This window comes from Acinonyx jubatus, chromosome D1 (assembly GCF_027475565.1).
Source record: "Acinonyx jubatus isolate Ajub_Pintada_27869175 chromosome D1, VMU_Ajub_asm_v1.0, whole genome shotgun sequence".
Taxonomy (NCBI): Eukaryota; Metazoa; Chordata; class Mammalia; order Carnivora; family Felidae; genus Acinonyx; species Acinonyx jubatus.
Genome location: NC_069390.1, coordinates 70,634,341 through 70,658,996, shown reverse-complemented (window position 1 = coordinate 70,658,996; position 24,656 = coordinate 70,634,341). Strand labels below are relative to the sequence as shown.

The 24,656-nt window shown below is 39.3% G+C and overlaps 1 pseudogene; it reads left to right on the top strand.

The window, feature by feature from the left end:
- The first annotated feature begins 1,355 nt into the window (after nt 1-1,355).
- LOC106983101 (heat shock cognate 71 kDa protein-like) lies at nt 1,356-24,160 on the top strand (annotated as a pseudogene).
- Nucleotides 24,161-24,656: the final 496 nt, after the last annotated feature.

Here is a 24,656-nt window from a genome sequence, read left to right as displayed (position 1 = left end):
TCAGGTACTCCTGTCAGGTTCATAGTGGAGCCACAGAAGGACAGGAAAATTAATGGGGCTGTTTGAGGACTCTAGGCATTGTAAAGCATGGAGAAGTGAGTTCATGAGTCCTGGGATCCTCTTTATCACCAAGCACCCAGTTAAGCACACATCCAGGACTCAATGTTCCCATTGTTTAATGAAGCTATAGCTCGTCAGGTGCCTTGGAATATAGCTCCCTAGATTAGGGAGGTCTGGATGTAGATTAGTCCCTGTTCCAGCTTTGAGAGCAAGCACCTGACATACAGAACAGAGCTCCTCATAGGTTCCTGCCCCCCCTTCCTCGTTTTCTGGGAGATGCGGCCCCCACAGCATGAGTGTAATATTCCTAAGTGGAGTACTAATCATACACCCTCAGGCTCCATCTTAGTTTTCCTGAAAATAGGCATTTAAGCAACCTCCTAGGGTCAAACGTTCTAGGGAGGGAACTTCTCTCCTCTGTCCCTCAGAGAGAAGTAGTAGCCTCTCAAAAGCAGGGAGGGAATGGCAACAAAAGGAAATGTGATGAATTGCCTCCCTTATAGCAACTGATTTATATAAACCAAAGCTGTGAAAGGTAACAGTCAAAATAACCATCTGTACTGTTCCTCTTAAAGCCACTAAGGGACAGTTTTCTTCAATATTCACTTCTGCTTAGCCCAGCCTTTACTTCAAATCAGCTTCTCACAATGATGAAAGGTAAGAAAGAGAGAACCCTGGATCTCATTCAGCCTTGAAAAACATGGCCTTTTTCTCGCTTTTTTTCTCCAGGTTCAAGAACTCCTCAAAAATTACAAATCTTTTGGGAGGGATGGGAATATCTGTCTTTGTTCTCTCTCCTCACATGCATGCGCACACTCACACACTCACTCTCAGACTTTTTCAAGAGGAAATACTGCTGTGATTAGGGAATAGTGAAATATATTTCAAAACATTATTTATCCCTTAGAAATTTTTGTCATTCTGCATTTTCCCAAGGAGGCTAGCAAAAAAGTGCAACCGATTTCACAGCATGGGGATATTCTCTCACTCTGTGCCCCTCAGTCCCTCTCTCAATATATAAAAACAATCTTACCAACCAATCCCAATTTTTTGGTTAATTTCCTTAATAACATTTCCTCTCAATGGATCACAAAATTTAAAAAATTACTTCCAAATATTAACAAAATTATTAAAAACTTTCTGTATTATAGGTTACTGTGATTTAATGTGATTTCCTCTTGTTGCATGTTTTATGAACTTTTTGCAAGTAGCAAAAATATGTGTGCACAGTTGTGTTAGGAGACAGAAGGTAGACCGCTATCTCTACAGTATTCATAGACCTTTGCGGGACTAATATGAAGCCTCCTTCATTAGCAGAAATGAAACTCAGAACCTGGCAAGGTGTTCTGGAGGCAGGTCTCCAGGTGCAGAAGGTAGTTCTCCGGTTCTATTCTTTGAAGGCGTTCGGGATCACCACTGTCACCACTGAGGTGACCATGGGTGTGTGTGTTCCACATTAATATGCTTATTGAAGTTGGTCCCATTTCTTTTCAAACAGGGGATGGAGATGAGGCTAGAAGTTTGATTAAAGGCTTCAGGAAAACTACACAGAAAGACAAGCAAATAGTAACCAGAAGCAAGGTAATCTTGTGTTACACAACTCAACTTTTCTCACCTTCTTGTCGGTCTTCTCCTCCGGGAAGCTCCCTTGCCTGTTCCTGTCTGCCCCCACCACCCAGAACCGATGTTCTGTATCTCTACCTAAACTGTCCAGGTTCAGGAAGAGGAGGATTTGGGTGGGAGAGGGCAAGAGAAGCTTCCCTTCTCATCTGTGCTGTTTCCTTTCTGAGCAAGAACCCTTCTCGGCAATTACCATCAAGACTGCTTTAACCTAGGAGGTGGATCAGAATCACCTGCAGGGCTTGTTAGAACACAGACTTCTGGGCCTCCATCACAGAGATTCTTGATTCAGTAGGTCTGGGGTGTGGCTGGAGAGTTTGCCTGTCTAACAAGTTGGAAGATGCTGGTGTTGGTGCTGATTTAATGTAATTGATGTCTGAGAACCTCTAACTTAGGCCAATATTCATTAATAATATGCTTTTAGAGTATACCTCGGAAAGCACAGGGATGGAAGTTCAGGCTGGGGATCTGTTGCTGTGGCTTCTTGAAGTCTATGTTGGGGAGAAGAGAGAGGAGGGAAATGTAGGCCCTTTTGCCTATGTGGCCCCAGTGCCTTAGGAGGGGTGCAGGATGGCTTCTATGCAGCACCCTTGGAAAAGAAATTCTGCATTTCTTAAAATGTCAACATAAATTTATCGGAGAACCAGAAATTCACCAATTTGACCCATCCTCCACCCACCCCCTCTCTGCTAACCATCAGTTTATTTTCTATATTGAAGAGTCTGTTTCTTGTTTGCCTCTCTCTCTGTCTCTTTTCTTTTCTCCCTTTGCTTGTTTGTTTTGTTTCTTAAATTCCACATATGAGTGAGATTCAAGAAACAAGTTATTTGAAAGTAGATAAAGTTCAATAGTATGAAATAGTCCAGAGTAAAAATAAATAAATAAATCAGGAAATCTCATGTGTGTTTCCTTCAAAGCATGGCCTTCAGTAGAAACTGTGTGATCTCTTAGCATTTTTTTTAGAAGGCTTTTAAAACTTCATTTGTAGGTAGTAAATTGGAGAGAACAAGACATGCCACGATAAATGACATTTTGTGATTGAGAGAAGGGTATTTTTCAGGGAATATAAAAAAAATCAATCAATCAAACAAACAAACCAAAAATGCCTGGATAGTCCACTTCCCAAATCTCACAATCTAGAGTGCAAGTAGAACATAGGGTAAGAAATGGAGCATATGGCAAACAGTAAGCAAAGGCTATGAAAATCAGTGCTTGGAATTAGTAAAACACAAATAATTCTGTTCAAAATATAAATTAAACTAGTGGCGTTTAGGCAAGCTTTTAATATGCTGGAGATGTGCAGCAGACACTGATTCTAGATGACAGAACATTTGTAAGTGGTTGTGAGTAAATTTTTATTATTTATTTAACTTTGGTGCTTGCCAGACAGGCTTTGAAAATTATTGCAGCAAACTTTGTTCTAAAAGGACCCTTTTGGGGCTCCTGAGTGGCTCAGTTGGTTAAGCATTTGACTCTTGATTTTGGCTCAGGTCATGATCTCACAGGTAATGAGATTGAGCCCCAAGTCAGGCTCTGTGCTGAAAGTGTGGAGCCTCCTTGGGATTCTCTCTCTCTCTCTCTCTCTCTCTCTCTCTCTCTCTCTCTCTCTTTCTCTCTCTCTCTCTTTAAACCTCTGCCCCTCCCCTGCTCTCTCTCTCTCTCTCAAAGCAAATAAATAACCTTGAAAATAAAATAGGTGTGCTTGGGTGGCTCAGTCAGTTGAGCATCCGACTTTGGCTCAGGTCATGATCTCATGATGGAGAGTTCGAGCCCTGCATTGGGCTCACTGCTGTCATTGTGCAGCCCACTTTGGATCATCTGCCCCCCTCTCTTCCAACCCCTCCCCCACTCGCTCATGCTCTCTCTCTCTTTCTTTCTCAAAAATAAATAAATATTTGAAGCAAAAATAAATATTTAAAGCAAAAATAAATAAAATAAAATAAAGTAAAATAAAATAAAGTAAAATAAAATAAAATAAAATAAAATAAAATAAAATAAAATGAAATAACCTTGTTGGCATCACATGTCTTGCCACTTTAGGCTGTGCCTCCCTGAAGGACAACAGGCTGTTGTGATTCACAGTACCCTGATCTGAAGAATCTGAAAAGGCCATTAAAATTGGAAAAGTGTTTCTTTTAAGAATGACTTTTTGGTAAACTTTCTAGTGATTACAATCTTTTTTTTAATACAAATTCCCACACCCATTTCTTCGGAAAGCCCTAAGACACTGGATTTCTTTGTGATGTCCTGAGAAGGCTGTCCCTAATGATTAGATTAACACAATAAAGCTGTTCTCTGAAAATATCTTCAAATACTTTCCTGTGATTTCACACCTAAAATCAATGACTACCACGAATGGATTAGCATTATTATTTAACAGTAAATGAAATGTGCTGCCAAGCAGGCAGTAGACAGAGACTTTAAACGCAGATTACTAAGTGAGGGAAGTCAATCTGAAAAGGCTTATGTTAATTGGAATTAACATCAATGGATTCAGTTTACCAATTATGAAATACATATTTCATCTTAGACAAAAAGAGGATAAATGGGGGCTATTATTTAGAAGAGACACTAGTAAATAATGACAAGGAGAAGTTTGAAAATTAAATAATAGAGGGGTGCCTGGGTGATTCAGTCAGTTGAACATCTGACTTTGGCTCAGGCCATGATCTCATGGTTCATGAGTTTGAGCCCTGCGTTGGGCTCTGTGCTGACAGCTCAGAACCTGAAGCCTGCTTCATATTCTCCATCTCCCTCTCTCTCTGCCCCTCCCCTGCTTGTACTCTGTCTCTCTTTCTCAAAGATAAATCACCATAAAAAAATAAAAAATGAAATAATAGAAAACACTCAGTGAAAGAAACCTTGGCTTGTTCTCAAACAAAAAGTTAAGTGAAAAGTTCCAGTGTGTTTGGAGGGACAATATACAATAAAAAAAAAAATCCAATTCAGGGGTGCCTGGGTGGCTCAGTCAGTTAAGAGTCCAACTCTTGGTTTGGGCTCAGGTCATGATCTCATGGTTTCGGGATTTCAAGCCCTGTGTTGGGCACTGTACTGACAGTGCGAAGCCTCCTTAGGATTCTTTCTCTCTCTCTCTCTCTCTCTCTCTCTCTCTCTCTCCCTCTCTCTGGCTCTCCCCCATTCAGGCTGCTTCTGTCTGTCTGAAAAATGAAAAAAAAAAAAACAGTTCAATAATATGTACTAAATCTAGACATTTAGACAACTGGAAGCTTCAGAATTAAAAGAAACATTGGAGATCATTGACATATACACATTTACATGAAGCAGTAAACATTTATCTCAGCTATGGATAAGTCAAGTGCACAGGAAGTTCAGCAAGGACGTCAGGGAATTGAAGGACTCAGTTAATGAGATTAAACTTATTATCAGACACCAAATCACATTATTGTCAAACATAGGCTGGTAATTTTCTAGTGATGTTGGAAACAAGGAAAATGGAAAATTAAAATTCCTTTCAACTTAAAGCCCATTGACAAGTCCTTGGACAGAAAGAGTAAACTTCCCCTGGGAGCTCAGCTGCCTCAATGATGACACTTTGCTAAGAGCAAAAGGGAATCTTAGCTTAACATTATCCTGACCCCAGGATTCTGTAAGTCTACTTGAACATATAAAAATTCCTTCAGAAACTTCTTTTATCTCTACCCTCCCTGTTCAAAGATACATGTTGGCAATCATTCTCCAAGCTTATGGCCCCCTGATATATGTCTGACGGATCTCATGAATGAGCTTTTCCTAAACAGTAATAAATGACCCTTTCCTAACAGCAACTTGCCCCTCCAGGTCCTGGAAACCTTGCTTCTAAAATACCTTAGAGACTTAGGCTATCCCTAACCCCCTCCAAACCTGAAGGTATATAATCAGTCACCCATCACAACCCCAGTGCAGCTCTTTCTGCCTATGAGTCCTGTCCTCTGCTTTAATAAAACTACCTTTTCACACCAAAGATGTCTCAAGAATTATTTTTTGGCTGTCAACCCTGAACTCCAACACTCCAACAATATCATTTGGTGTTCTAATGTTGGGTTGAGCCTTATCATTTGGACTCTGAGCCTTGGTGCAAACTTGGTGAGTGCTTTATCTTCTCTTCCTTTACTTTCATTTCAGGGGCTTTTCAAGGACTATGGTCTTCTTGGAACACTTTCATTTCCATTGCTCAGGCTGCAGTCCTCTAGCCCTGGCTACTCTACAGAAAGGAAAGGCTGCCTGTTGGCTGGAAGTTAGTTCCATGGCTGGAATGGTAATAATATCCAGAAACTTGATGTCCTCTCTTTATTCCTGTCGTTATACAATGTTGTCTGTCTTGGGCATGGGACAGCCACCTAGGTCAGCAGCATAACTGCCAATCTTAAGACTCCTGTGTGATGAGTCCTCCTGATTGGTCTAATGTGATCACCTCCACATCTCTGGTCTAGCTACTTCTGGCCAAGAGACCTCCACTGGGAGCCAGCCAAAACCAGTATCCGATTCAATTAAAACCCAAATGGGGAATGTTTCCTAAGGAGTTGGCTATAAAGACTACATGTGCTGGAATGTCACTTAGACCAAAATGGATTTCTATCTTTACTGTTTTCTGTCAATGTCCCCTACAAAACTGAGTAATTTTTCCTTGTAAAACTTTTCTATTGTTTTCCATGTGTTAAAAAACAGCATAACCTTCACAGCAAGGCAATAGTGAGGCTTTCATGGGAAGGCTTAGACACGAACTGAATGGTATTTCACTCCATTCACCAGGCACCCACCAGGCCTAGGATGCCATGGGGAAGTTTGGGGAGACTCTAGCATCCTTCCTATGGAGCCTTTATGGCAGAATGTGATCAATAGTGATTTTCATCTAAGGGACACCTTTGGTCATTTTTGACACACAGAACCTCTGCTCCTATCTTGCATGAGGCGAGGTGCCTCCAGAAGGCCAGAACACCATCCAGGAGTTGGGGGGAGGGGATTTTTGGTAATGAACCTTCTCTTCTTCATTTCTCGAGTACTCATCCTTGGAATGTCTTTTAACCCACTGGAAACAATTCATATTGCAAAATTAAAAAAAAGACTGATATTCTGCAACACTGCATGACCTCTGTAAGATCTATCAATGGATCTCTTCTGTAGGAAACAGAGCAAATGGATGGAGGTTCCCTAGGTCCAGGCCTTCAGGGGTGTAAATCAGGACCTGGACCTAAGGGCCTCTTGCAGAACATATTTTGTCAGTAACCAGACCAGTAAACTCCCCCCCTGATATATTGGATGATAATTATCTAAATAGGCCTCCTTCTGATAGAAGCCAGGTTGCTGGAGGAAAGACAGGCCATTCCTAGCAAAAAGGATGTTGACTCTCTCACTGTTGCTCCTTCTATTAGATGTTGGGGCTTCTCCCTCATTCATTTCCTGGGTGAATGGCTATTACTGGAGCCAACTGAGGTTAGTCTCCCTTGGACAGGGACTTTAGCCAACATTGTGAAGCAGCTGCTGAGACTCCCTTTGTTTTGGGGAAATTCCCTGTTTTCTCTGGCTCAACATGGACTGCATATTTCCAATTTTGTGGAAAAAAACAAAATGGCATCTGCTCCTCTGTTCAAGCAGTGACGTTTAGAACCAGGAACCCTCTTTCTCTGCCTTCTGGAGGCACGTCGCCTCTTTTGCCTCCCCCTCTCTTTCCTCATCTTTCTGTACTACCTTTGGTGTGGCCTATAACCAGTTACTATACCATACTTGGTAACTGGTGCCATTGACTCTTCCTTCTACCCTTGCTGTCAAGGAGCAAAAAACACCCTCTTGGACTTACACTGTACACTTCAGATTTCCTCACAGGTGCCCCAGGTAAAACTGACATGGGAACAGATTTGATGAGGGACCATAAGGCAAGCTGAGGGCCAAGCATAAGCTAGCACAACCCCCTTCTCGCAGGTGGGATATTTGTGACATTTCTCAGGCATTCCTTTCTGCCCAAGAAAAAAGGAGAGGACAAAAAACAAAGGGTTAAACTGATAGAATCTCCATCAGTTTACAAATATTTTAGTAATATTACAAGAAAATGGCAATCTTATCAATAGCCTAATCTCCAGAAACTCTCTGTCTTAATGATAATGCTTTGCTAGAGGGAAAAACAACCTTAGCCTGACAATAGCTATGCATCCAGTAATCTAGTAATCTATGAATCTTTTTTAGCATATGGAAATCCCTTTAAGAAACTTCCTTTTGACTTTACCTCCCCCAACTCCACAGTATATAACCAGTCACTCTGCACAACCCCAGTGCAGCTCTTTCTGCCCACAGGTCCTATCCCCATGCCATAATAAAATCACCTTTTTGCACCAAAGACGTCTTCAAGAATTCTATCTTGGTATTTAATCTAAATGAAACATTTATTCTACCAAGGTTTGCTGAAGGTCAAATAAGCTCATGTTATCTTTTTTGCAATTTGTCAGCAAAATGATGACTTAAAATAATGGCTAATTTTGCCTCTCAAATTTTTCATGGGTGATTATTAGGATAGTCTTTGGTAACCTGAAACTTTAAAGTTTTGCTTGGATAATAAATTGGATTGAATTAGTTGGACCTCTAGGTATTTTCCAAATAGGATAAAGTGCTAAAGCATTGATTACTGAACATAGGTTTGCACTTTTGACTTATTGTAAAGAAACTAAGGATATTTGGGTCTATTGGAAAACATGCTTTGTGCTTAATTGATTCACAAATTTGCCTTCCAAAGAATTCTGGTTTAACAGTTCACAATTGGTTACTACTTAGTTTTCATTGGAGATTAAGGCTTCTAAGAGCTCAAAATTCTGCTTTGGATCATTGGATCTGCTCTTGGATCATTGGTCTGCTCTTGACAAGAAAATGTAAACAAAATTGTGTTTTCTTTGACCAGAAAAACCAGTTTCTATGGTGTGACGTTATCAGGTTTTCAATGATCTGTAATTCTATTTAGGCATGTGCTTTAAAACTTTCCAAGGTTTTAACAAACTTCCCCAAGATTTAGATTGTAAATGAAGTCTCTAATTAGGCTTGTTTATTTGATGTGTTATGTTCTTATATAAGGTCATCACTCTATTCTGATTATTAAAATGTTTTATGTCACAGAGGCTCCTGAGTGGCTCAGTCAGTTAAGTGTCTGACTTCGGCTCAGGTCATAATCTCACAGTAATGAGTTCAAGCACCACATGGGGCTCTCCACTGTTAGCACAGAGCTCGTTTTGGATGCTCTGTCCCCCTATGTCTCTGCCCCTCCCTTGATTGCATGCAGTGTGTCTCTCTTGAAATAAATAAACTTTAAATAAATAAAATGTTAAATGTCACAGAAATAACTGAATTTCCTTGTCAACTGCATCCTAATGAACTCTCTTATCTCCATTTCTGAGTTATTTGTCATTTATAGTTATTTTTATATCTTTCAGATCATAAAACTGAAATGGATAAGAGTTTCCACAACTAACTAAAAGCTGCATTCAAACTGAGCAGGAGTTGGTAACATGGAACTAAATGAACTGCAGAAGAGGATTATAGTTTTGTGACTTTTGTTTGAAACATTGCTGGTTCTATAATGTTTGTTCATCCAGATTAAGGAAATTTCTCTTAGGATATCTAAGACTTATACAAATGTGACAAAATATTTGTGAACAAACTGAAGCATTTAACTTTTCTCTCTACCTGAATGCTCTGAAATTACAAAAGTCTCAGTGAGTATTCTTCTTCCATGGCAATCACAGTTATTTGCGTAAGTTAATAATAACCAGTTCTCTTTGCAACAGGACACCACTGGAAACATGGACTATTTTACCAAGGTTTTGACTGTAATGTCATAGTTGAGAGAGACATGCATAGACCCAGATATGAGCAGACAGCTTTAAGGAACTGAGGTTGGCTTAATGAAATGGAGCCATAAAACCCCATTGTTGGCCTGATATATTGCTTACCCAGTAGCCATGCCAAGTGAGTAAAGAATGTCACTTCCTGGCAGGTCTGGATATCATGGGGACCTTGTGAAGAGGAATTTGCCCAAATCTACAGGTACTGCAGACATGTCTGGTGGCAAGTACTTGGCTTGGTTTCTGGCCTAGAGAAGCTACTAAAAGTTAAATCTAGATTCCTTATGAAAAATTCCAGCAAAGCAAATTTTAGAAGATCTATATGGCCAATCAGTGTTCTTGCTGCGCTTATGTAAATAATTAGGCCAAGTTTGCTAAAACTGGACTTATTTTACAAATGAATTAGTCTTGATTTGACTACCACTGGAAATAATGGTGTTTATAGAGAGAAAAATTATGGTTCAATAACATACCTTTGCCGATGTTAAATTCTAGTTCTGATTATCTTTGAGTGTTTCTTGTTTGCCTAAGCTAGACAACTTGAGGTCAACTTCAGAGAAATTGCTACAAAGGCTCATATATCGACAATCTTCATGCTTGTTATTCTGTGGGGATACTAACAGGACCTATGGACATATGATTATTTGAACAGCTGGAAAATGAGATGTATTCTCCAACAATTGTATAATTCAATTATCACCTTGACCAATTCTATGTGGCTGGAATGATAAATTTGTTCCTTAAAAGCCAGAGCATACCCTACTCCATTGGGTTAACTATGGACTTGTGGAGATGATGGGTGACCCCACTTTCCTTATAACTGGATGGGATGATGCCTTGGGGATGCCCTTGTCTCTCGAGATAAGTGATTTGCTAGTGATTTCTTGTAATTAGGATATTGTTAGCGTCAGGCCTCGAAAATGAGGTCTTCTTGATGGTTTTATCTCTTAGCCATATTTGTCCCACAAACTACCTCTATTGATGTACAATTGCAAATATAGGCCTTAGCCAAGTGTATAACAGCCCCCCCCCCCCCCGTAGAAGAAGCTTCAAAAATTTCTATGGGACAGTCCCTGACAATAATGAGTTCACATCTGTTCCAAAGTGTCTTAGAGACTAAAGGCCACCAATGGATGATAGGAGGCCGACTTATTAAATAGCAGCTATGCCTATATATATGCCTGAATTAAATATTAAACTGTCAAACTTTAAATCCAGCTACCCTTGTGCCTGGGGCTGACCATCATTATTCCGTGTTAGAACATAACTGCTCAGAGATTACTGATCTTGTTTATTCTAGGCAATCAAACTAAAAAGACTCCCCTATTAAAAATGCAGATGACAGTTGGTTTACTGATGGCAATAGTTTAGGCGAAAGGGGATTAGAAATTCTGGGTATGCCAAAGTCAGTCTAACTCAGACCGTTGAGGCCAAAGCCCTCCCAGAAAATGTATCTCCCACAAAAGCAGACTTAATAACACCCACTCGTGCTTTACAATTGGCAAAGGACCTCAAAATTAATATCTGTACTGACTCTAAATATGCCTTTCCAGTCCTACATGCCCAGGAGGTAATTTGGAAGAAAAGGGGATTATAATCAAGCCTGAACACTCCAATCAAATATGGGTCCAAAATTATCACTCTTCTTGTGGCTGTACACCAAATTAAGGAGGTAGCTATAATTCACCTCAAAGGACATCAAAAGAATATGACCTTAGAATATAAAGGAAACAATATTTTATAGACTGTGCAGCCCAGAAGACAGCACAAAATAGCAAATATTAAGTCTTATACCAGTTTTAACTCCAATAAAGTCCATAACTCCAGTCTATTCAGACCAAGAAATTCACATAGTGCAGGAATGAGGATATTAAAAAATGAACAGGACTGACTTGTTAATAATGAGGGGAAAATCTTTATGCCCAAAAAATAACCAATGGAAGGTAATAGAGGATTTATACCAGTTCACTTATTTGAGCCAAAAGGCCACTGAGGTGACAAAAACCTTGCTAAGAAAAATTGTCCCTAGATTTGATCTCCCTTGGTCCCTACAGAATGACAATGGACAATCTTTTTATTGTAAACATAACTCAGCAAATAGATAGGGCCTTAAAAATTAATGACTATTTGCATTCAGCCTGGCATCCACAATCCCGTGGAAAGGAGGCCTCCAAAACCAATGGCCTTCAATATCCTGACTGCAGTGAAGGAGGCCCAGAATTAATTGACTGGCTCCTAAGGGGATCCAATGGCTATGCAGCTCTTACTTGTGGCCATAGCTCCCCCTGGCTGGATAGGCTGCTGTCCTCTGGGTTTTGCCTGGATGCACAGACGCATTATTAAAACCATTATCAGCCAGCCAACCTTCCACACTTAAAACAACGATGGACATGTTCTGTGTTTCGTTGGCATGACCACCTAGTATCTATCTTTGTTCCCTCTTTGGGATTAGAGGATGTTGTTTGACACAGGAAGCTCTTCATTCATACACAGTCAAAGGCCTAGATGACACTCAAAATAACATCTCCCTAATAAACACTAAGTAACACAAATGCATAAAGCAGTTTTACAAAATGGAATGGCATTAGATGCTTTAGCTTCAGCATAAGGTGGAACTTGCCCTCATAAACACAGAATGCTGTGTGTACATTCCAGACAACCACAGAAATAATTCTGGGTTTCTATCCAACATGAATACTCAAATCAGAGCTCTAAACCACCCCTCTCTTTCCTTTATTGATTTGTTAAACTCCTGGACTGGAAGAGGATTTTTGTCAACTATCAAAGGACTTGTATCTGGGCTTTTCTTTTTCTTATTCTAATTATGTTTTGCTGTTTTCTCCTATGTCTCTCCCTTGGTGCCGAGACTCCTTCACTGCCATAACTTCAAACTGACAGAGAATGCTTTCTACTCGGGAAGATACATACATTCAGTCTCCCTGGGATTCAACTGCTTCTGCCTTTCATAACTCTTACATGTATAAGCCCCCACTGACAAATGTTGACCCATAATTAGGGACATCTCTATGCTCCTCATCACCAGGAAGAAGTTACATAAAAAGAGACCTTCCACCCTCAGCAACCTTGAAGATTTAAGGGTCAAAATTGTGCAGGGGAGAATGATGTGTGAAACAAAGGCAAATGAAAAATTAAATTTCCTTACAACTTACAGCTCATTGACAAGTCCTTGAGAGTGAGCTTCCTTTGGGACCTCAGCTGCCTGGACAATGACACTTTGCTCAGGGCAAAAGGCAATCTTAGCTTAACATTATCCCAACTGCTGCAATCTTGGAAGTCTACTTTAACATGTAAAAATTCCTTTGGAAACTTCATTTATCTCTCCCCATCACCACCCACCCCCCAAGATATATGTTGGCAATCATACGCCAAGCTTATGGTCCCCTGATATACATCTCACAGGTCTCATGACTGAGTTTTTATTAAAAAGCAATAAATTTCTTACTTGACACATCCCCAAGGGCAAGGGAATTAAAAGCAAAAATGAACTATTGGGACCTCATGAAGATAAAAAGCAAAGGAAACAATCAACAAAACTAAAAGACAACCAACGGAATGGGAAAAGATATTTGCAAATGACATATAGGACAAAGGGCTAGTATCCAAAATCTATAAAGAGCTCACCAAACTCCACACCCAAAAAACAAATAATCCAGTGAAGAAATGGGCAGAAAACATGAATAGATACTTCTCTAAAGAAGACATCCAGATGGCCAACAGGCACATGAAAAGATGCTCAGCGTCGCTCCTCATCAGGGAAATACAAATCAAAACCACACTCAGATACCACCTCACGCCAGTCAGAGCGGCCAAAGTGAACAAATCAGGAGACTATAGATGCTGGCGAGGATGTGGAGAAACGGGAACCCTCTTGCACTGTTGGTGGGAATGCAAACTGGTGCAGCCACTCTGGAAAACAGTGTGGAGGTTCCTCAAAAAATTAAAAATAGATCTACCCTATGACCCAGCAATAGCACTGCTAGGAATTTACCCAAGGGATACAGGGGTGCTGATGCATAGGGGCACTTGTACCCCAATGTTTACAGCAGCACTCTCAACAATAGCCAAATTATGGAAAGAGCCAAAATGTCCATCAACTGATGAATGGATAAAGAAATTGTGGTTTATATACACAATGGGATACTACGTGGCAATGAGAAAAATGAAATATGGAACGTGGATGGAACGTTTTGTAGCAACGTGGATGGAACTGGAGAGTGTTATGCTAAATGAAATAAATAAGTCATACAGAGAAAGACAGATACCATATGTTTTCACTCTTATGTGGATCCTGAGAAACTTAACAGAAGTCCACGGGGGAGGGGAAGGAAAAAAAAAAAGAGGTTAGAGAGGGAGAGAGCCAAAACATAAGCGACTCTTAAAAACTGACAATAAACTGAGGGTTGATGGGGGGTGGGAGGGAGGGGAGGGTGGTGATGGGTATTGAGGAGGGCACCTTTTGGGATGAGCACTGGGTGTTGTATGGAAACCAATTTGACAATAAATTTCATATTAAAAAAAGCAATAAATGACTTCTTCCTTTTTTAAAAAAAAAAGTTTATTTCTTTATTTTGAGCAAGCGAGAGAGAGCGAGGGAGAAGCAGAGAGAAGGAGAGAGAAAGAATCCCAAGCAGGCTCCACACTGTCAGTACAGAGCCCGTGAAGTGCCGATGGGGGGCTCAAACTCATGAAAACTGAGATCATGAGCCAAAATCAAGAGTCAGATGCTTCATCAACTGAGCCACCCCGGTATCCCATAAATGCCCCATAAATGACCTTTCTTAACAGCTAGCCCCTCAAGGTCATGGAAACCTTGCTTCCAAAATACCTTGAAGACTTACGCTATCCCTAACCCCCTCCCTACCTGAAAATGTATAATCAATCACCTGTCACAACCTCAGTACAGCTCTTTCTGCCCACAGGTCCTGTCTCCGTGCTTTAATAAAACCATCTTTTTGCACTGAAGATGTCTCAAGAAATCTTTCTTAGCCATTGGCTCTGAACCCCAACACTCCAAAACACACCACTAGGACCTAAAGAAAGTAAAAAATAATGCAATGTGTTGTCACAATAAAAATATTAGGGAGAGAGTCATGGTTAAAAGGAAATATTTTTAATCTGAGAAAGCATACTCTTTATATGAATATAAGCAATGCCATTGTAAATGGGGGAATTCCTGGAAGCATTCTCTTTAAAACGAGACAAAAGGACAAAGATAGTCACTATCACCGCTTCCACCCAATATTGGATGGGAGTCTTAGCCCACACAATTTATAAACATATTGGTGGGAGGAGTGAAGAACACAAAAGTATAGGACTGGCAGGAAGACAATAAAACTGTTCATACAATGAGATCTTTAGGAGAAGATTGTATTAACAAAAACAAGCTATATACCAACAAACCAATGGAAAAAATGGGAAACGGGTAGGAAAATGCACTCAATATTTTTTGAAACCTAAAAACCCTCAATTTCTGCTCCTTGCTTACTTCATTCCACGTTTATTGCTTGCTCCCACTGGATTTAGTAACTTGAATTTATCACTAGTCTTCCCACTTTAGCATCTCCACCCACTACACCCTAATTCCCTTTGGAGTCTGCCTTCCAAGGCCACTTCTTCACCCTAGTCTTAGATTGTCCTTCATTATCCATTCCCTTAGTCCTTCCCCCTGTTTTCTTCTTCATAGCCATAACCCAAATTGTAACTACAATTCCTGTAGCTATCTGTTCTGTGCCTCCTTCCCTGACGATAGCCTTCAGCGGGTGGGAATGAAGTCTGTCTCAATCCTGGCTACCCCTCTGTACCCAGAACAAACTGTTAATAAGGAAATAAGCAATGAAGTAATCCAAGAATGCCCTCAGATGTATTATTTGCAGCATTGAAACTATATTTACACATTGAAAGACCAGACATCTCAAATCATAGTGACAATAATCCCAGGTCAAAATATTGTCCTCTCGTAGATTGGAATTGAAATTAATCATCTATAACATCAGGGAATCCTAGAGAAACCTTAAGCTTATGGCATTTAATTTTCATTCTTAGCTTTCCATTTATGCATGACTTCCACTTATTGCCTGTTGTCTCCAGTTACTGGATGGTTAAAACTGTTATTATTAATCCTCCAGCCACGGATTTTTCAAATCAGAACTATCAACATTGGCAATGGGATCATTCATTCTGGTGGGGCTGTCCTTTGTCTTTTAGGATGTTTGAAGAATCTGTGACACTTCTACCCACTAATGCTAGTAGTGACCTCCAGCTGTGACAACCAAAAATATTTCCAGACATCAACAAATGTACCCTGAAAGAGAACTCCCCCCCCCCGCCGGAAATACTGTACTAGGAACTATATACATATACACATATGGATAACATACTATATATATATATATATATATATATTATATATATATATATACACACACACATATATTACATTGGATAAGATCTTTAAAATTGTTTAGATATTCTAACTGGTGTTTAAAATCTAGAACATATAAGGGGGAGTAACATAAAAGAGAGTCCATAGAAAACTTGCTTTGGAAAATATAAGCATACCAGTGAATAGGTAATATTTTGAACAAATTAGCTATAGTCTAGTACCCATTTTCTAGGAAAAGATACTTTTGTTGATATATACAGAATTACATATCAGTATTTAATGATAGGATGCCAGAGAGAAATAATAGCCTCTACAGTTTGTTCTTACTATCATTTGAAGAATGATGTTAGTACAAATTTATTGAGAAAGGGTGTCAGATTACTCTGAACCTTCATGAGGCAATGTTCCCTTCCCTCCATATAAGGAGCATCCCTAGACTACCCTAGCTCTCCAAAACTGTACAGATCTTCCAAGCACAAGGCTACAAAAATCACACGATTTTTCTTGATTCTTTTTGATTCTTGCAGGCTGCATTCTTTCTGTGACTGTGATTTTTGTTTTTCATAGGATTAGACTAATGCAGTGATATGCATGATTACCAGATGCCTTTGGCAGTGGACTTAGGTCAGGGGAAAGACTCATAAAGGAAGAGTTCCAAGTGCCATGATAAATGCTGAGTGAAGGAGTGATCTTTTTCTTTCTAATATGATTGGATTGAAGGAAATCATAGTACTGTTACTGTTACATCGTTACCTTTCCATATTCAAAGTATATGCCCCTCCTCTCCCAGATTTCCCTAGATTTTCTGCTCATATTTTGTTTCTCACTAATATTTCCTTTCAGATTTTCTCAAGTAAGGAGATGTTGAATTTAAGCTCCCTCCCCACCTTAACAAAAGAGCTTGCTCATAAGTTTCAGAGCCCCTAACAGCTCAAAAGGTTTAGAAGTCTCAAAGACCAATATGTATTTGGTGACTGAAAGTTAAATCTTATAAAATCATAGACCTCAAAGACATAGATATTTTTAAAATTCTATTCAAACGGGCAATAAAAAAATCAAAGAGATATGAGGAAATTTGACCAAAACACACCTCTATCAGGAGTTGAGCTGAGAGCAGAAATGTTTTCTGATGTAGAAGCAGCCATTTTCTCTTATAAACACCAATGCCACCTACCCCTCTCTCTGGGAGATATGAAAATTATTGAACCTAATGAGTCAGATTCCAGAGCATAAAAGTTGAAGTCCTTTAACAGACACACCATGTCATTGCCAATTTGGAAACAGAAGCAGGATGTTGTCACATTTTCTTCAACTCAAAAAAGGATAATACATAGGTATGCTTGATAAAATTTGACACATAAAATTAGCTGCCTGGATGACTCAGTTGGTTAAGCATACGATTTGAGCTCAGGTGAGTTCAAGTCCTGCATCAGGCTCTGTGCTGACAGTGCAGAGCCTGCTTGGGATTCTCTCACTCTCTGTCTCTCTCCCTGCCCCAACCCACCTTGTGCATGATCTTTCTCTCTCTCTCAAAATACATAAATAAACTTTAAAAATTTTTTGGTACTTGGAGGGGCCAACACGGTGGAAAAGCATGGAAGTTTTTTTGCTTCTCTTGTCTGTGAAATACAGCCAGATCAACACTAAACCATCTTGCACACCTAGAAAACTGATTTGAGGATTAACACAACAATCTGCACAACCTGAACCACAGAACTTGGCAGGTATGCAGTGTGGAGAGGTGAACTAGGCGAGAGAGAGGCACGGAGGGCAAGGAGCTGTTTTTGCTTGTGGAGAGAGGATGGAGATGGAGTGGTGGGGGGAAGGGGGAGTATGGGAAAGCATCCCCCACCCTGCCCAGAAGCAGCTGGAGAGAAAGTACACAAGGGACTGAACAAAAAAAGAGAGAAAGTAAAAAGGAGAAAGGAGAGGGTCTAAATTCAATTAAGACTCTATAAACAGGGGGAGCGCAGAGTCTGCAACTCCACAGCTAGATACCTGGTGGTGCTTTGGTGGAAAGAGCGAATACCCAAGAGCAGAGAGCAAGGTCCAAGGGGTCCTTGGGCCACACAGGAAGAGGCAGTTCCCCTGCTGGGAGGACATTTGGTAGAGGCTGTGTGGCCACCCCACAGGCAAAGGTCCCAGCAGACACTGGAAAACAACCACATTCACTAGGGTGAAGCCTGGTGCCAGACATGTGTGGTGATTTTCTATAATCCCTGAAATGCTGCTGCTGCAATATCGTGTGAACATTTTCTGGGGTGGGCTGGCAACCAGTTGCAGTCTCTGGGCATCAGCAACAGCACAGTCCTGTGAATGTTCCTGGGTGCGGCCAGCACCTGGCCATTGCTCGGTGAGACCCTCCCCCAGAGGGACAGAACAGGTCAAAGCCACAGTCCCTCAGAAGTGAAGGGTTGGGAAACAGCCCCATCTGAGATAAAACTCAGGAGGGAGGTGCCACCTGCAACCTGACGGCTTGGTCATGGACAGTGTAAAAGCAGGGAGTGAACAGAACCTGGAGACAAAGGAGGGGTGCGCAATTACTGGTCAGGGAGAACAGAATTCTGATACTAGAGACTGGGTAAGCTAGGTGATGCCATTTTCACAAACCCCCAACCCCCGCACATGTGTATACACACCTACAAGTGCCACAACAATCCACCCCAGTAAGCTAACAGCACCATCTAGTGGAGAATGGAGCTGTTACACTGAGCCCCACACAACGGGGCCAAACTCGTTCTTCAGGAACACCATAAGTCTCTCTGCCTGCTTAGTTTATGGACTATAAAGTGCTTCATAGTTTGACTTCTAGGGGAAACTGATATAATTTCAATCGTATTTCAGTCTGTTTGCTGGTCCATCTATTCAATTTTTTTCTTTTTCTTTTTCTTTTCTTATTCTTGAATACAGAAAGATAAAATATTCATTTTTATTTTTCATTTTTATTAAATATGTTTCTTTATTTTTTTCTACTATATGTTTTGTAAAATTCTCAAATTCTATTTTACTTCCATCATTTTATTTTATTCTATTTCATAGTATTTATTTTTTCAAATTTTCAAACATTTTCCTTTTTTTTCTTTTTTCTTTTTTTCTTTTTTTATCTTTACCTTTTTTTCTCTGATCTATCAAGCTCTTTTCAACAAGCAGACCAAAACACACTAGGAACTAGCATCATTTACTTGTTTTTTGTGTGTTGTTTTTTATTTCTTAGTTTTAATTTTTTTACCTTATTAATTCCTTTTCTTCCTTCAAAATGATGAAATTAAGGAAATGATGAAATGAGGCAATTAACCCCGAAAGAAAGAACAGGAAAAAATGACAGCCAGGGACTTAAAGCAAGATGTCTGAACCAGAATGTAGAATCACAATAATAAGAATACTAGTTGGGGTTGAAAATAGATTAGAATCCTTTTCTGCAGAGATAAAAGAAGTAAAATATAGTCAGGATGAAATAAAAAATAATTATATATATATATAGCTAATTATATATATATTTATAATTATTTATATATATAAATTATATATTATATATAAATTATATATATAAATTATATATATTATATATAAATTATATATTATATATAAATTATATATAAATTATATATATGTAATTTTATATATATATATATAATTAGCTATATATATCAGCTATAACTGAACTGCAATCTCAAATGGATGCCACAGTGGCAAGGATGCATGAGGCAGAGCTGTGAATCAGCAATATAGAGGACAAACCTATGGAGAAATATGAAGCTGAAAAAAAGAGGGAGACTAAGGCAAAAGAGCATAATTTAAGAATTGGAGAAATCAGTGACTCATTAAAAAGAAACAACATCAGAATCATAGACATCCCAGAAGAAGAAGAGAGAGAAAAAGGGGCAGAAGGGTTATGTGAGCAAATCATAGCAGAAAACTTTCCTAACCTGGGGAAAGACAGACATCAAAATCCATGAAGTACAGAGAACTCTCATCAGATTCAACAAAAACTGACCACCAACAAGGCATATCATAGTCAAATTCACAAAATACTGTGGCAAGGAAAGAATCATGAAAGCAGTAAGGGAAAAAAAGTCCTTAACTTACAAGGGAAGACAGATCAGGTTCACAGCAGACCTATCCACAGAAACGTGGCAGGCCAGAATTGTAAGAGTGGCAGGATATATTCACTGTGGTATATTGGAAAAATATGCATCCAAGAATTCTTTATCCGGCAAGGCTATCATTTAAAATAGAAGGAGAGATAAAACTTCCCAGGCAAACAAAAAACTAAAGGACTTTGTGACCACTAAACCAGCCCTGCAAGAAATTTTAAGGGGGACTCTTTGAGGGGAGAAAAGATGAAAAAAAAAAAAAGACCAAAAGCAACAAAGACTATAAAGGACAGAGAACACCACCAGAAACTCATCTCTGTAGGCAACATAATGGCAATAAATTCATATCTTTCAGTACTCACTCTAAACATCAATGGACTATATGCTCCAATCAAAAGACATAGGGTAACAAAATGGATAAGAAAACAAGATCCATCTATATGCTGTTTGCAAGACACCCACTGTAGACCTAAAGACACCTTCAGATTGAAATTAAGGGAATGGAGACCCATCTATCATGCTAATGGTCGACAAAAGAAATTAGAGTAGCCATACTTATATTAGACAATCTAGACTTTAAAATAAAGACTGTAACAAGAGATTAAGAAGGGCATTATATCATAATTAAGGGGTCTATCCACCAAGAAGACCTAACAATTGTAAACATTTATGTTCCAAATGTGAAAGCACTCAAATATATAAATCAATTAATTACAAACATAAAGAAATTCACTGATGATAACACCATAATAGTAGGGGACTTCAACACCCCACTTACAACAATGGACAGATCATCTAAACAGAAAATCAACAAGGGAACAATGGCTTTGAATGACACACTGGACCAGACGGACTTAACAGATATATTCAGAACATTTCACCCTAAAGCAGCAGAATACACATTCTTCTCCAGTGCACATGGAATGTTCCCCACAATAGATCACAGACTGGGACAAAAATCAGCTCTCAACAAGTAAAAAAGATCAAGATCACACCGTGCATATTTTCAGACCACAATGCTATAGAACTCAAAATCAACCACAAGAAAAAATGTGGAAAGATAAAAAATACTTGGAGACTAAAGACCATCCTACTAAAGAATGAATGGGGTAACCAAGAAGTTAAAGAGGATATTAAAAAGTACATGGAAGGCAAGGAAAATGATATCACCCACCACAGCCCAAAACCTCTGGGACTCAGCAAAGGTGGTTATAAGAGGGAAGTATATAGCAATCCAAGCCTTTCTAAAGAAGAAAGGTCTCAGATACAAAACCTATCCTTACACTTTAAAGAGCTGGAAAAAGGACAACAAATAAAACCCAAAACCAGCAGACGATAGGAAATAATAAAGATTAGAGCAGAAGTAAATGCTATCGATACCAAAATAACAGTAGAACAGATCAATGAAACCAGAAGCTGATTCTTTCAAAGAATTAACAAAATTGATAAACCCCTAGCCAGTTTGATCAAAAAGAAAAAGGAAAGGACCCAAGTAAATAAAATCAAGAATGAGAGAGGACAGAGATCACAATGAACACAGCAGAAATACCAACAATAATAAGAAAATATTATGAGCAATTATATGCCAATAAAATGGGCAATATGGAAGAAATGGAAAAATTCCTAGAAACATATAAACTATCACAAATGAAACAGGAAGAAATAGAAAATTTGAACAGACCCATAACCAGTAAGGAAATTGAATTAATAATCAAAAATCTCCCCAAAAAGGAGTCCAGGACCAGATGGCTTTCTAGGAGAATTCTACCAAACTTTTAAAGAAGAGTTAACATCTATTCTCTTGAAGCTGTTCCAAAAAATAGAAATGGAAGGAAAACTTACAAACTCTTTCTATGAAGCCAGCATTACCTTGACTCCAAAACCAGACAAAGACCCCACTAAAAAGGAGTACTATAGACTAATTTCTCTGATGAACACGGATGCAAAAATCCTCAACAAGATCCTAGCCAACCGGATTCAATAATACATTTTAAAAAATTATTCACCACGACCAAGTGGGATTTATACCTGGGATGCAGGGTTGGGTTCAATATCCGCAAAACAATCAATGTGATACAGTACACCAATAAAAGAAAGTACAAGAACCACATGATTCTTTCAATAGATGCAGAGAAAGCATTTGACAAAACACAGTATCCTTTCTTGATAAAAACCCTCAAGAAAATAGGGATAGAAGGATCATAACTCGAGTTCATAAAAGCCATGTATGAAAGACCCAACTCTAATATCATCCTCAATGGGGAAAAACTGAGAGCTTTCCCCTAATGTCTGGAATGCGACAGGGATGTCCATTGTCACCACTATTATTCAACATAGTATTGGAAGTCTTAGACTCAGCAATCAGACAACACGAATAAATGAAAGGCATCCAAATCGGTCAGGAAGAGGTCAAACTTTCACTTTTCACAGATGACATGATGCTCTATACAGAAAACCCAAACGATTCCACCAAAAAACTTCTATAACTGATCCATGAATTCAGCAAAGTCACAGGATATAAAATCAATGCACAGAAATCAATGCAATAATGAAGCAACAGAAAGAGAAATCAAGGAATCAATCCCATTTACAATTGCACCAATACCCATAAAATACCAAGGAATAAATCTAACCAAAGTGTTGAAAAATCTATACACTGAAAATTATAGAAAGCTTATGAAAGAAGTTGAAGAAGACACCAAAAAATGAAAAAATATTCTATGCTCCTGGATAGGAAGAACAAATATTGTTAAAATGTAAGTACTACCCAAAGGAATCTATGTATTCAATGCAATCCCTATCAAAATAACACCAGCATTCTTCACAGAGCTAGAACAAACAATCCTAAAATTTGTATGGAACCAGAAAAGGCTGCGAATAGCCAAAGCAATCTTGAAAAAGAAAACCAAAGCAGGAGGCATCACAATCCCAAACTTCAAGCTGTATTACAAAGCTGTAATCATCAAGACAGTATGGTACTGGCACAAGAACAGACACTCAGATCAACGGAACAGAATAGAGAAACCAGAAATGGACCCACAAATGTGTGGCCAACTAATCTTTAACAAAGCAGAAAAGAATATCCAACAGAATACTTCTACAAGACTTTTTCTATGGGAAGGAACTGAATAAGAGCATTAACCCTGATGAGGCTGTCACTTATGGTGCAGCTGTCCAGGCAGCCATCCTTTCTGGAGACAAATCTGAAAATGTTCAAGATTTGCTGCTGTTGGATGTCACTCCCCTTTCTCTTGGCATTGAAAATGCTGGTGGAGTCATGACTGTTCTCACCAAGCGTAATACTACCATTCCTACCAAACAGACCTAGACTTTAACTACCTATTTTGACAACCAGCCTGGTGTGCTCATTCAGGTTTATGAAGGTGAGCGAGCCATGACCAAGGGTAACAACCTACTTGGTAAGTTTGAACTCACAGGCATACCTCCTGTCCCCCATGGCATTCCTCAGATTGAGGTCACCTTTGATATTGATGCTAATGGCATTCTCAATGTCTCTGCTGTGGATAAGAGTACAGGAAAATAGAACAAGATCACCATCACAAATGACAAAGGTCACTTGAGCAAGGAAGACATTGAGCGCATGGTCCAGGAAGCTGAGAAGTACAAAGCTAAAGATGAGAAGCCGTGAGACAAGGTGTCCTCCAATAATTCACTTGAATCTTACGCATTCAACATGAAAGCAACTGTTGAAGATGAAAAGCTTCAGGGTAAAATCAATGATGAGGACAAGCAGAAGATTCTGGACAAGATTTGAACATCAGCAGAAAGAGCTGGAGAAGTTCTGCAATCCCATCATTATGAAGCTGTACCAGAGTGCAGGAGGCATGCCTGGAGGAATGCCTGGAGGTTTCCCTGGTGGTGGAGCTCCCCCCTCTGGTGGTGCCTCCTCTGGGCCCACCATTGAAGAGGTTGATTAGGCCAACCTGAGAATAGGTCTAGCATTGTTCCACACAAAACATTTGAAGGACCCAAATTTGTAACAAATGCTATGGCAATGAAGTTGAGCTGATATAGTTAATAAACTGGGAATTCTTGATACTTGAATATGGAATATGTGCACAAGAAAAGGAAATACAACATTGCACTTTATAAGCACTGTATTGTTAAGTGGAAAATGCAATGTCTTAAAACTGTATTTAAAATTGGAAATAAAGAAGAATATCCAACAGAATAAAGACAAGTGGTGCTGGGAAAACTGGACAGCAACAGGCAGAAGAATCAACCTGGACCACTTTCTTACTGCATACACAAAAATAAACTCAAAATGGATGAAAGACCTCAATGTAAGACAGGTAGCCATCAAAATCCTCAAGGAGAAAGCAGGCAAAAACCTCTTTGACATTGGCTGCAGCAATTTCTTACTCAATATGTCTCCAGAGGCCAGGGAAACAAAAGCAAAAATGAACTATTGGGACCTCATCAAAATAAAAAGCTTCTGCACAGCGAAGGAAACAATCAGCAAAACTAAAAGGCAACTGACAGAATGGGAGAAGATATTTGCAAACGACATATCAGATAAAGGGTTAGTATCCAAAATCTATAAAGAACTTACCAAACTCAACACCCAAAAGACAAATAATCCAGTGAAGAAATGGGCAAAAGACATTAATAGACACTTCTCCAAAGCAGACATCCAGA